Raw genomic sequence first — 14,191 nt, forward strand, 5'->3', positions numbered from 1 at the left:
TTGGTCTCTTCCCATTCCTCTAAACGTTCTGAGGAGCCCATGTTATCCCTTAGGTCACTGATCAAGGTCCAGGTGAGTCCATTAATTTTATTAGAATCACCTTTCCTGCTCAGAGAGCAAAGACAGCAAGAGTCATAGCCTCCCTTTGAGCTCTTTCCTTAAAGGATTTAAAGAAAGACTGACCGCAAGAGCAAAAAGAAATGGCTCCACTCATTCTGTGGAGCCTGAAGTCGACATCCACTGGGTGTGCAGCTACTGAGGAAGCAGAGAAGACTCACCTGGATGCAGAGCTAGTCCCAGCCACCACTCCTCCGTCACAGGGTTTGGTTTGAAGTTTAGTAACAACTTCAATATCACATGCTTTACATGGTGACTGTAGGTCCCTAACCATCAACATGTGTGTTCCTTTTTTAGACACTCCTGTTGGCATATGGTTTTCTCAACCTACTTTAATAAGGGTTTGACCTCCCCTCTAGCCCACCACCCACCAGCGAGAGTGGAAAAGAAAGGTTATTAGGATATAGGGGACGTGGACCTGTTTAGAGATAGTTCCGTGGGGTGATTCCGATCTTTGCTGTTCTCAGTCCAGTCGCTCAGCAGACCCCACGCATGAATCAGCAAGGGCAGTTCAATCCAGAAGAAAGTGGGAGGCTCTCCAGTGTCCAGGGAAGTGGAGAGAAGCCACAGGACTCTCCCGAGAAGTTTGTTGGTGAGTTTCTATGAGCTCAGCAGTGGAGAGTAAGGCGAACCAGTACATGCGCATCGTCAGAGAAGACCAGCGAGGCCGAGAAAAGCGAACCAATGCTTGAGCTCCCACTGTCTGTGGGGTCATCTTCTTATTCCTTCCGAACATCATGCACCCTTTCACACGCTTGCTTTAACAAAACATCCTTTCCTCTGTGTCTGCCTCATCAAAACGTTCTTTTATGTGTCTGCCCCAGCAAAACATCACTATAACCTGAGTCTCTAAAGAAACCAGAAATTTCCACTTTACAGTCTCTTATTTCATATTCCAGGCTGGCCTCGAACTCCTGGCCCTCTCTGCTCCAGCCTCAGCCTCCCAAGAGCTGGGATCATAGCTGTGCACTCTCACACCTGGCTAGGCATCAACTTTTGATCAAGAAGATGCTAGTCGAAGTCAGCCATTCTGTGGGCATTCAGTTAGTTTTAGAACAACGTCTACTTTAAGTGGGTTTGCACCTTATTTAACTTGTATGAAGAGTTGTAGGCGAAATGTACTTAGCATATAATGATATAAAAGGGCTCGTTGATACAATCAGTAAAGGCATATAGCTTCTGAAAGTCATAGTTCTAAAAATAGCCGTTTTGGGAGGTCGTGTATAAACAGAACAGCCTATTAGGGGTAACCTGTGCTCATCTTTCCTTAGTAAGGAATAGCCACTGCCATATAGTCACCTACGGTTGTAGGCAAGCCTGAGGTGTTCAAAGGATCTGGCACTGTGCTATTTGTTGCAGTGGAAAAAAAAAAAAAAAAGTCCTTCCTAGGAACTGAAGCCACAGTCCAGATGTGGCATAGACAATGCTGCACTCGTGCCTTTCTACGGTTAGCAGAAGAGAAACTGGAATCCATCAGTGTGCGGGTGTGTACCACAAAAGCCTAGGCAGAAAAAACAAATTGATTGCTATATGGCTTCAGGAAGCAGCTTTCACCACAGAACACAGCACCGAGAGGTTTGGTGTTCTTTCCCAACACACCGCTTACACAGACGGATCAGGTTCTGGGAAAGTAGGAGGAAAAATAAAATAAGTTACTTTGGGAGAGACATTGTGTCTTCATAGCCTGAGCAATTTGTGTGGCTTGGGGGGGGGGGCATATATAGCCTGTCAATCCTTTTCACGTTTTAGTAAGCATTCTTAACTAATAGGCCTTTTTCTAAAGAACGGATTTAAACCATCGAAAGTTACCAGTGGTTCAAAATGGCTTATTTTTTACTCTCACTAGGGGGAAAAGAAACCTCATTCATGGGACTTTCTGGTTTGGGGGAAATCACAAGGTAAAGACAGAAAGCCCTGCCCTGTGGATTCACTTCCTGTCACATAGGTCACAGCCTCTTCCAGCAAGAACAAGGCCGGACAACAGCTCGCAGGGAAGGCTGCAGGACCAGGAAGGGCTCACAGCTTTGCCCAGTGTCTGGGCCTGTGATGCTGGCCAGGCAGGGCACAGAGCTGTCAGTGGACACTGAATGCTACCTTCCGCTTTCCAGGCCAGAGCTGCCTGAAGAAATGCTGGTGTGGCTCATGGACTCTGTCTCACACTTCTTGATGCTCTGGTTGTGCTTTTATAACCCCCATCAGCTAGGCCTCGTTCCTCTTCACCCCAGAAAAAACAAAAAACAAAAAAACAGGAAAGAAAGAATAAGACAAGCCAGTGTCTTATTTGACAAACTCCTCTTAGGTAGCAGGGCAGAAGCCTCACATTCTAAACACCTTCAGCTTCCTGGAAAGCAACTTTTCACACTGCAAACAGCTCCCGCAGCCCGAAGTGATAAAGCCGGATCCCGGGATGCCGGATCCCCGGATCCCCGGATCCCCGGGGCTTTAAAACTGGCCCTCTAATTTGAAAATACTGAGCTTGTTGGGGGATGGGGGAGACTCTAGTTCATCACTACGACTCGTACTTTGTGAAATAGGTTAAAACGATTTTCTAAAGAGCTATCGACTTAGGAGTCTAACAAATCTCCGTGGCTGTAGGGGTAGGTCAGAATTCAGAACACTCGATGCTCTTCCAGAGGACCTAGCTTTGGTTCCCAGCACCCACGTGGCAGGTCACGTGTCCGTAACTCCAGCTCCAGGGGATCCAGCATCCTCTTCTGGCCTCTGCATTAGACATGCATGTGGTGCGCGTACCTATAGGCGGGCAAAACATGGGCACGCAAAACGAAAAACGATGAATAGTTAAAAACCAAACCGCGTTTAGCTTAGACCCACATTCCTGGGGAAACACAAGATGGCCCAGCAAAGGACAGTGGTGCGTGAGAGCGTAAGCTGCTTGCTTCGTTACTTTACGTGCGCACTGTAGCCCAGAGCCAGGAACCTAGTTCACATCCAAGCCAGCTTTACCACAGCTTTACCACAGCTTTACCACTGCTTACGAACACCACAGAGCAGAAGTCAGCAGCGTGAGCAGTGAGCTTGAGGGCGAGCAATTGGTGAGCGTTTTCAGCCTGACGGGGACGTAAGGATATTTTTAAACTTTGAGCGGAGATCAATTATTACCAAGGCAATGGCGATTCGCCTGCTCTTGGTGGTTTTCATGGTTCCCTCTTCAAGCTGGCTTCTTAAAACTCTCCACATTCAATTTCTACATTTCGCCCGTGTTTCCATTGCACCATGAGAGCAAATACACACACACACACACACACACACACACACACACACACACACACACACACACACGTGGGGGGCGGGGAGAATGATGTTCTCGCTTACAACCTTGGTGCAAGGGCCTTTTTAGAGCTATAATATCAGTCTGGGCCTTTGTCCCAGTTGGTTCCTGGCTTTTTAGTGCGTGCTTCAAACACCACACTTGCACACACACTCATGTAAACCAACTTGATCCCATGTCACCTGCCCTTGGTATGTTAAGAAGTGTGGATCTATTGCTATTGCTCTGCCTGAAGCAGAGCCAAGAAGATGTCTCAGATGGCCTCTCTCCCCAGACATGTGAGGAGAAAAGGAACGAAGTACAAATGAAGAGCAAAGTGGGCTGCACCATAGACCAGGAAGATGACCCAGTTCTCGGGAGGGGAAAGAAAATTAAAGTGCGATTATTGTGTATAGGTCACGTTCTTTCGAAACCCGTTATCAACAGAATGAGTCTTTTCTCTAAGGTGTGCATTCGAGGCTGGGCAAGGTGGACTTGTGAGGCATCTTCACAGCTAAGTAAGTACCCAGGCTTCCCAACCCGATCGCTAAATACCAGAGGCAGCAACCCAAGATGTTCTTTTATATCAAAGTACTAAAGATAAGCATGCCTCTTCTCTCAGCAGCATCTGCACTCCTGAGGAAGCCGTCCACGGACTAATATAACTGAAAGGAATATATAGCAACATGGGTAAAAACGCCAGGCGTCAGAGTTTTAAGTCACCTTGCCTAGGAAACCATCCATCCGTTCAGAGAGGGTTCTAAATATTGCTGTCTGGTGAGGTAACAGCAAAAGGGGAGTGTCAAACCTAGCCAACCGTCAGGCTTCTTTAATTTCCCCGCTTCTTCCTCCTTCCTGTACTTACTGCTCCCTAAGAGTTCCAGCAACTTCCTGTCTCTGGTGCCGCGGCCCAACTAGACAGCAATGAGGACGGTTCCGGTTCCGGAGAGCATGTTTTGCTTGTTTTATCAGTAGAGATAAACCCGGGGCTGAGTTCAGTGCAACATGAGCACAAAGGTTAAAACTGCGAGTAAAATGGATCAGCAAACACCGAGGCGGAATGTTTGGCCACGCCAGAGCAAACACAGGTAGCACGCGAAGCTGCAGGGTTCGGCGATATTTTTATGAGAGAGGCCCCTTCGTCTTTATTCCTCTACTCCTCTACTGTGATAGGGCACTGGGAACACAAAGCAATGTGGTTGTGCTGTGGCTAGAGAACTTTCTAGATGCTGGCAGACGGTGCACAACTGTCTTTTCTTCCCGGCCCGGTTCCAGCACAGCCCTGCGTGTCTCTAAGCTACACCTGAGAAGGAAAGCAAGGGTTGGTCTGAGAAGCACTTTAGAAGCCACATTAAACCACTGACAACCAGCTTGACATTTACTAGGGCAAATGATTCTGAAAGATGTCAGTGGTGAGTGGCCCCCCTCAATCACAAATACATCTGTTTGTTTTGAACAACTTCCGAGGCTGCAGTTGAGTTTTAATGGTGTAAATGTGAGTTTCCATTTAGTGCACTTTGAGTGTTTCTTTTAGATCAAGCATCTCTGTCTGGCGGGGAAGTGGATGAGAAGTAACTCAGCGTTTGTTTTGAGAGCAAACGCACACAGAGCTGGCTCTGGGCATAATTCGTGTCTCAGTCTTCCTGGTACGACACACACAGCGAGATACACAAACAATGATGGTGCAGTGACTGGACTGTGAAGACAGCAGCCACTGGTTGACTTCAAATCTGTCGTTCTATGTAACTGCCCAGGGGTTTTAGCTGAGCTTAAGTTTTCCAGAATTTACAGTGAAATAGGGTTTTGTCTTTTTTTTTTTTTTTTTGCATTGATAATAAACATATTCTGTTTATGGTGTTTTCTTTTTCCTTCAATATATTATTAATTTAACAATAAATCAATAATTTAACAAATTTATTGTTGATTTAATAATAAATCAATTTTATTGCTTTTATAGATATTTACATTTATCCATATTTATTTATGTGTTGCACTAATAAACAGACTAGGATGTTTTTCTACTTAATCTGTTCCCTCAGTTTTTGAAATTAAAAATAATAAAAAATGTTTTTTGCAACAAAAATAAATTGACACTTTACGAATATGGGGAGGAAAACGACTTGGACAAAAACCTTTGCCATATTTGCCCAAGTTTTTCACAAACACAGAAATCTTAAAACCACTGTTCATTTCTAGTAGAAGACCAACATGTAGGTATGGTCCATTCTTTTCTTCAAAATACACATAAATGAAAATAAAGGAAGGGGCTGGGAAGATGGCTCAGTGGTAAAAGCAGTCGCTGTGTGAGCATGAGGTTCCTGGTTCTAATCCCCAGTGCCCATGTGAAAAGCTGTAAACCCAGTGTCAGCTTGGGAGACACAGGCAGGTGGACCCCAGAGCTTGCTGGGTAAGCAGACTAGCCAGAATGGCAATCATCCAGCCCAGCGAGAAACCCTGTCTCCGTGAATAAGAAAGACATTGACATCCAGACTCCACACGTGCACACATGGACACGGGCACACTAAATAGGTAAGTAAACAAGCAATAAAATAGTAACTTTCTTATATTAGGGGCTTATAAGCATTAATGTTATTTTTAATTTTTTACTGTTATAATACAAAATTTCATCAAAGAATATTTTCTTTCTGGCTGTTACCTTGCCTCGTTTTATGATTCTTTTCAAACATAATTTGTCATATGGAGGAAGGAGTTGTTAAAAATGATTAACTGTGTATCAACATCAACCCAGAGCTCAGTGCACCACAACTTTTGACTTTGCAGCTCCCCGAGTTTCTTTCCCAGACTGCCTAGTCCTTTTCCAACCTCTATCCTTCACCTCAAATTTGGTATGAGAGGTAGCTCCCTGACTTACGTTCATCTTCTGCTGCTTGTGCCTTGGACTACTCGCAAACTGACCCTACCTACCCTTGGGGGTTAAAGATGGGGTGGCAATGAAGAGTCAATGAAGCCGACTCCCAGAGCAAATTCCTTTAATACCCTCCACCCTTGCCCCATTGGTCCCAAGAAAGCATCTGTTCTAAATAGCCGTTCCCAATTGGCTGGCATTGTCTGCACCAGCAAGCCTTGGTCTCTCAGGCAGTCCTCAATTAGGACCTCCTGAAGGAGATGCTTTTCCCCATAAGAGCCCCCCCACCCCCCGGCGTTTACATAGAGGTGGCCCTTCTGTTCCTGCTACCGTCTTCTACCTTCCAAATTTGCTTGGGTTGAAGAGAGCTGAGCTATGAAGTCGCAAGGGTTAGAATCCAGTTTTCCACCGAGCAAGAGCCCTGGCAACCAGGACCCACCTATCCACCTAATGCTGAGCCGGCTGGTGCCAGCATGGGAGGGTGGAGAGCCAGAAGCACAAACCCCCGTCATCAGCCATTTCTCCCCAGGAGCTCTCAGCAGCCTGTCTGATGGAGGCATCCAAGAACACATTTTTTTATTTTTTGAGATGCAAAATTAATCAGCCCTGCCTGGAGCTGACTTGGCTCCCAGCACACTCAGGCCGCAACCTAACCCTTAATCTCCCACAGAGAGGGACGTGTCCGCTTCCAAAGCTCGGGCTTCTAGACCTGTTCAGCCCAACGTCGTTAACTCTGAACAAGTGATTCGAAGCAATAGAGAATGAATTTCCCACCCAAATTTGGCCCGGGATGATCATCGCAGTTCACTCTGTGAAGAGTCCGTGTCATCTACTGATGATTCATTGCGTCATTAGATGCTATATTTTCTTCACACTGATAACAGGGGAAAGCTATTACATTTATGTTTCATTTTTACTTAGCTGAATATAATGAATTCCACTGATGGCCTATTTCTGTAATCCACCAATCAAAGGGAACTGTAAAGTTCACCATAGTAACAGCTCAGTGTCAGCGGTCCATGTGAGAACCACACTGCATTAGAGGTGCCGGCCAATCACAGGGCACGGTTATATTCCCGTCTCTTAGCAACCAGGAGATCTGCATGGCAACAGCAGTTGCTATATGAAAGAAAAATTAGGGCCCATATTCTGTTAGCGAGAAATAAAGGTATTAACTGTTAAGTCATGGTTGAGTCACCGTTGTGAGGGCTTGTTCTAAAATAGCTCCCTCAGATCATACCTGCCACATCTCAGAGTCCTGCGCTGAGAAACGCACCCCCTCCCATCAGGATGAGCCACCTGTGGCGTGACAGGATGTCTGAGTGATGAACGGCTTGGAACAGAGAGCGGCTGGGGTCTGGGGCGTCCTTTGAACCTTTGAATACTCACAGCAGTAAAGTACATTTGCTGATAAATTATGGAGAACTCATCGCATGCAATCCCGCGGTGGGAGACGGGGCGGATACTGTTCTCAATATTCCCTCTGTCTCTCCTCCACCCATTTTCCCCCACTTTGGTAATGGTGACATAATTCTTCAGTTGTTTTGGACAAAGAGTGTGCTATTTTTCTCACGTCCACACGCAGCCCATCCACAAACATCTTCAACGTACATCTTAAATTCAACCATGTCATCTCCACCGCCACTCCTCCCTTGGTTCAATTCACTGTCACTTCCCACCCGGAGGCAGTAGCCCCCTGATGTGTTTCTTTCCGTCTTGCCTGTGCTCCTTGTAGTCTATCCTCAACATATCAACCCACTAAACACGCAGTGCTTGGCCCAGAGCCTTCTAACCAATCACTTACCATCCAGTATTCAAGGAAAAACACAAGTCTGCAATGCCCTTTACAACTTCCTGCATCTCTGTTCCCAGCTGCTGCTGTTGCACTTCCTCTGTCCACATTTGCCCTGCTCCCTTCTTCTAACACATCAGGTTTCCTCCCTCAGGGCCCTCGTGCTAGTCATTTCTTCTAGCACATTCTTTCCCAGAGATCCTCATGGCTCATCCTCTTCCTTCTCTTCTACTGTTTACACAAATATAATTTTCTCAATGAATCTTTTTTTTGGTCTATATTAATACTGTACTTCCTGTATCTCCATGGCCTTTTCCTGACATGAGTGGGCACATAGGCTAATGCCTGGCTACTAGTACGTAGTCACTGAACTCCTGAAGACTAATAAAGGAAGCAGTTCTACAGATAAGGACAGCAGGTATAAGAAGGGGACCAGACTAGAGCTCCCAGTTAGAACGTATTAAAACCTGAGCTTAAACCCAGGTACACGGTCTGTGGCTGTGTCCCACCATCTCTGCCACAGTCTGTTCTTTACTGGTTCTAGTAAGTGCCCCTGTCAGCTCTGACTCCCCAGGAAGAGAGAAGAAACCATTTGGGCTAACAGGTCTGCTGTGGGAATAGTCAACGAAAAATAGGAGAGTAAGAAGGGCTGGCCCTAAATGCTGGTGACCCCTGCTCTCTCTAGATTGCTTTTCTTGGATGTAGAAACAATCCATTTGACCATTTGGCATCCCCATCTCCTTGTTTGACTCAAAACAAGGATTAAAATGGATTTTTTTAGTCTGCAACACTTTTAAAATATTGTTCTCATATGTTCGTTCCTACTGCCGCAGAGTTGCATTAGGTACACGTTGCATGGCTAGCTAGGGAAAAATAGGGGGGAAAAATCAATCATCAAATACTGTTTTTAGTCTCTACAAAGAATGGTTTTATGTTTCCAGAAGCTTTCCAGCACTGCGAGACTATGCGGGACAATGGTTTTCAACTAAACTCACAATGAAAACTCTCCGTGGCTTAGGCACATTTTGTCCACCCTGTCTGGACATCGGAGGATAAGAAGGGCGGACGGAGCGAGTCGAGTGGAGTAAGACCTTGAAGGAGCAGAGCGGGAGACTTAGGAAGGCAGCAGCAGCCCTGCTCCCCAGCTGACCCCACCGGGGAAGTGCTACACACACACACACACACACACACACACACACACACACACACGTCACCAAAGAGCCCTGAGAGAGAAACAACAGAGGACAGAAGCAGTAAGACGAGGGCCACAACCTCCATTCAAGCATTTACAGTAATGGGCATTTTGCTGAGGACTTCATACAGCCTTAGATTTAAGCCCTTTCCCAAGCCGGAGGGAAGGAGTTACCTTGTAGAGGGCACCCAGAGAAACTGGTGGTGCTACAGGACTCTGCCACATAACCGAGTATCAGGGATGCCACTTTCGTCAAGGGATTCTCATTCCCAACTGTTCCATTAAACCTCTGCTTTTCAATAAGAATGGATCACATGAGCCCAACACAAAAGTACACAAAAGGAGCTGACCTGGAAAACAGGAGTTTCTAACGAGGCTAGGGAGGCAGATCAACCACTACGGTGCTCGCTGAGCAGATGTGAAAGACTGTGCGTTTAAGTCCCAGAGCCTTAGAGAAAATGCTGGACATGGTGACACACTGCTAAGGCAGGTCAGTGGACTTTGGTGGCCATCAGCCTGCTTGGCAAGTTCCAGGTTCAGGGAGAGACTCGCCTCACAAAACAAAGGGCGGAGATGATATGACATGCAAGGGTGTCCTCTGGCCGCCATATGCACACACACATGTGAACATGCCCCCCCCCACACACACAACACACCAAGCATGCAGAACCATGTGGAAACAAGACAGGTGCATGGAAACCCTGGGGGAATCCAGCCCACAGCCCAGCTCTTCAGCTCAGGAGATGACACTGTCTCCCCCTCACTGCGCAGTACAGCATGACTTACATATTCCCAGAAATGCTAAGGCCCTGCCCAAAACTGTTCTTACAGAGGCTGTGGAATATTTGTTCTGTACTCTCTTTCCTAATGACATAAAACCCACAAGGGAGATGCTTCACTCGCCAGAGAATCTGGGAGGTCAGCTCCCTCTCCACTTGAGGGAGGAGAGCCCAGGGTCTCAAAGGCACCAGAAGCAAATGGAGTGGGGGCCTAAAGTGCTGTGCTGAACTTCTGACCCAGGGGGCAGGAACAGGCTTGGTTATGCAACTAACACCGCCTCCCTTCGGGTGTTTTGACTCAGCGCACATTTAAGCCTCAGCATGGGGTAGGAAGGATGAAAGACCTTTTATGGATTCTAAATTATGACAAAAAAAAAAAATCCTTGCGGGGGCAATAGGAACAAAGCACATCACTATATGTGCGTGGAAATAACATGAGGTAATAATACTACTAAAAAGAAAACACGGGAAACCACGGCTTAAGCTGGGGATGAACATAAAGCAGGTTCTGGTATTCTGACACTGCCCAAGGCAGACTCCTCCCTAGAATAAGCACCCAGTCTATTTGGCTATGGGGAAGGCGGCATTCTGCATATGAAGGTTGCTAGTGAGAGCTCCAGCTCGCAGGATCAGGACCAGGTCTTGGCTCATTTGAGAGAACGTCCCCTGACTACCCAATGCCTCAACCCCCTCAGTGTTTATGCTTGGGTCACACATAGCAAACACTGGCATGTTTTCGAATGCCTTAAAAGACAGGGCTACTCACCTCGAAGGGTCTGGTGCCAACTGTGTGCCAGCGTGACTCCGACCAGCGGTGAGCTCTTTTTAGCAGGTTGCCTTCTCTTGCTTTCAGCTTTCCCATATGGTCTTATATTGGGAAAGGAGCTCATACAATGTCTGGAAAATGGGGATTCAATGGTTCTCTTGCTCAATTATGTAAAAGCAAAGCACAGAAGAAAAAAAAAAAACAAAAAAAACAAGAGATTGACTGATCAAGTGTTCCGCTCAGATCTCAGTCCTCGCCGGGCCATCCTAATTAGCAACGTGAGTATGAGTTTCTCAGGAGAGCTGAAGGATCATCAACTCCATTTTCAGACCCAGCTCTGTAAGTTTTGAGACAAGTCTGTTCCCTTTCTTTTTGAAATCCAATACCAGCGTCCACCACGAGGCACGATCAAGGACGAAGCCTTGATCTAATTGTAAGAAGTATTAGATTTAAGGGGTTGGGGATGTAGCTCAGCGGTAAAGTGCTTGCCTAGCAAGTGCAAGGCCCTGGATTCGGTCCCCAGCTCCGAAAAAAAGAAAAAAAAAAGAAATATTAGATTTAAGCACCTATATCTTCTGATTGCTACAGAGAAGACCTAATTCACTCCATTTTAGAACAGGCAGCCATGTTAGGCCTTCAGTTTCAATTTCTCAGAAGGACAGCCTAGGTTTCTCAGAAAAACTGCAAAAAAAAAAAAAAAAAAAAAATGGCAGCCAATCAGCCACTACCTGGACACTAACCAAAGGTCTGCAACGGATAGAAAAAAGTCCCTATAAGGTAACCTCTCTCCCTCAAGGTACAAACCAATCAGAAGTATACAAATATCCCATACCATAAGCTCAACGAATCCTGGTGAACATGACCCAACTGCAACTGGAAAACTCCTAACTGGCTGTGAAAGGGGCCTGAGAGGTTCCTTTGGGGTCGCCATTTTGCTTGGACGGTTGACCCCCGCATGCCGGCTGTTTCTGCACGATCTCTTTGTCTTTGCATACTATTTGAGTCTGGAGCTTTCTTTCAGGGATTCTCAGACCCTTACACTACAATGCTCTGCCTTATCTTACAAACGCCATGGTTGGGCACAGCCTTGTCTTGGATCTCTAAAATCATAGTATGGGTTTCTAATATCTGAATGAATTTTTTTGGTACTGCTACTGGGCAAGTCAGAGGGATGACTTCAAACCCCTGGGAGTGGAAAAAACCAAGTCTTCCATGGTACGGAGAGAAGTTTAGCATTAGGGACTTGGGACAGCTTCGTCAAACAGTTATACCGGCTGTATGACCTCCAGAAAGAACATCAAGTTATAACGTAGGAAATAGGGTCTGAGGAAAGGCCTGAGGAGGGGCCTAAGGAGGGGCTGTGGCTATCTGGGGCCCAGCTCAGGCTTTGGGTTCCAGGATGGGGAACTAGAGGACTCTGTGAGCCCAAGCGAAAGGAATAAGGAGGGGGAACTTCAGGGCTGAGGAGTGGTCAAGGATTCAGATGCCTGGATTGAGTCAGGGTGGCCCGGCTGATTGGGATATGGTGGCTGTACGGAACAGTGTAGCTCAAGGAGACACTGGGACAACTTTGGGACATTTGTCCCTCTTACTTCCCGGTTGGATTTACCCCACAGTAGTTTTTGAGCTTATAAATTGTTCACTAGTATCTTCTTTCCCAGGGTATTTTTCATTGATATGCAGGAAGTCTGTTGCTTTTTGTACGTCGATTTTGTATCTGTCACTTTGCTGAAAATGTTTATCAGGTAGACAGTTGTTTGGTAGAATCCTTGAGGTATTTTGATTTCTTCCTTTCCTATTAGTACCCCCCCCCCATTTAATTGTTCTCTCGTCTCACTGCTCTAAGACTTCCAGCACTATAGTCCTGGACTGTATAAAAATGGAGAAATCAGATTGGGCACAAGAAGCGAGCAAGTGGGCACACATGTATTCATTTCTCTCTCTCCTCTTGATTTTGGATGTGCTGTGACCGGTTGTCTCAAGCTCCTGTTTCTGTGACTTCCACACAAATGATAGGTTATAACCCGGAATTGTAAGCTATATAGACCCTTTTCCCACTATGTTGGGTTTTGCCAGGATATTTTATCACAGCAACAGAAATAAAACTAGAACAAGATGTTATTTCAATTTTCCTATATTTGTTGAGACTTGCTTTGTGTCCTAGCATATGATCTATTTTAGAGACATTTCCACGGGCTGCTGAGAAGAATGTGTATTTTGCAGAATTTGGAAAAAGTGTCCTAGAGGTATCTATGAAACCCATTTGAGATGTGATCTCATTTACTCTGGTGTTTCTCTGTTCATTTTGTGCACAGATTATCTGTCTAATGGTAAAAGTTGGAGTACTGAAGTCACCCACTATCACTGTGTTAAGAGTAATCTTTCAATTTATGTCTAATACTGGTTTTATGAAATTGGGTACACCTATATTTGATACACATGTTTAGAAGTCTCTGGATGGATTGTTGCCTCAATCAGTTTGAAGTGATTCTTTGATATTTCTAACTAGATTTTGTTTAAGTTTATTTGGTCAGGTCTAAGAATAGCGATACTTGTTTGGTTTTTCGTTCCGTTGGCTTAGATCACATTTGTGAATCCTGTCTCCTTGTAAAGAGTGTCTGCCTTTGATAGTGAGATGACTTTCTATTATTCAGGTACAAGGGGCACAGAGTAAGCAGGATGAGAAAATAAATTCCCACATCATACTAAAAAGATGGATCTTGTTTTCTTTCTTTTTTTTTTTTTTCTTTTTTTCAGAGCTGGGGACCAAACCCAGGGCCTTGCGCTTGGTAGGCAAGCGGTCTACCACTGAGCTAAATCCCCAACCCCTGTTTTCTTTCTTTTAATCTTTATTAACTTGAGTATTTCTTATTTACATTTCAATTGTTATTCCCTTTCCCGGTTTCGGGGCCAACATCCCCTTAACCCCTCCCCCTCCCCTTCTATATTGGTGTTCCCCTCCCCTTCCCCATTACCACCCTCCCCCCAACAATCACGTTCACTGGGGGTTCAGTCTTGGCAGGACCAAGGGCTTCCCCTTCCACTGGTGCTCTTACTAGGATATTAAATGCTACCTATGAGGTCAGAGTCCAGGGTCAGTCCATGTATAGTTTTTAGTCCCTGGAAGCTCTGGTTGCTTGGCATTGTTGTTCATATGGAGTCTGGAGCCCCTTCAAGCTCTTCCAGTCCTTTCTCTGATTCCTTCAACGGGGGTCCTATTCTCAGTTCAGTGGTTTGCTGCTGGCATTCGCCTCTGTATTTGCTGTATTCTGGGTGTGTCTCTCGGGAGAGATCTACATCTGGCTCCTGTCGGCCTGCACTTCTTTGCTTCATCCATCTTGTCTAATTGGATGGCTGTATATGTATGGGCCACATGTGGGGCAGGCTCTGAATGGGTATTCCTTCTGCCTC

The sequence above is a fragment of the Rattus norvegicus genome, chromosome 14, assembly GCF_036323735.1.
Source record: "Rattus norvegicus strain BN/NHsdMcwi chromosome 14, GRCr8, whole genome shotgun sequence".
NCBI lineage: Eukaryota > Metazoa > Chordata > Mammalia > Rodentia > Muridae > Rattus > Rattus norvegicus.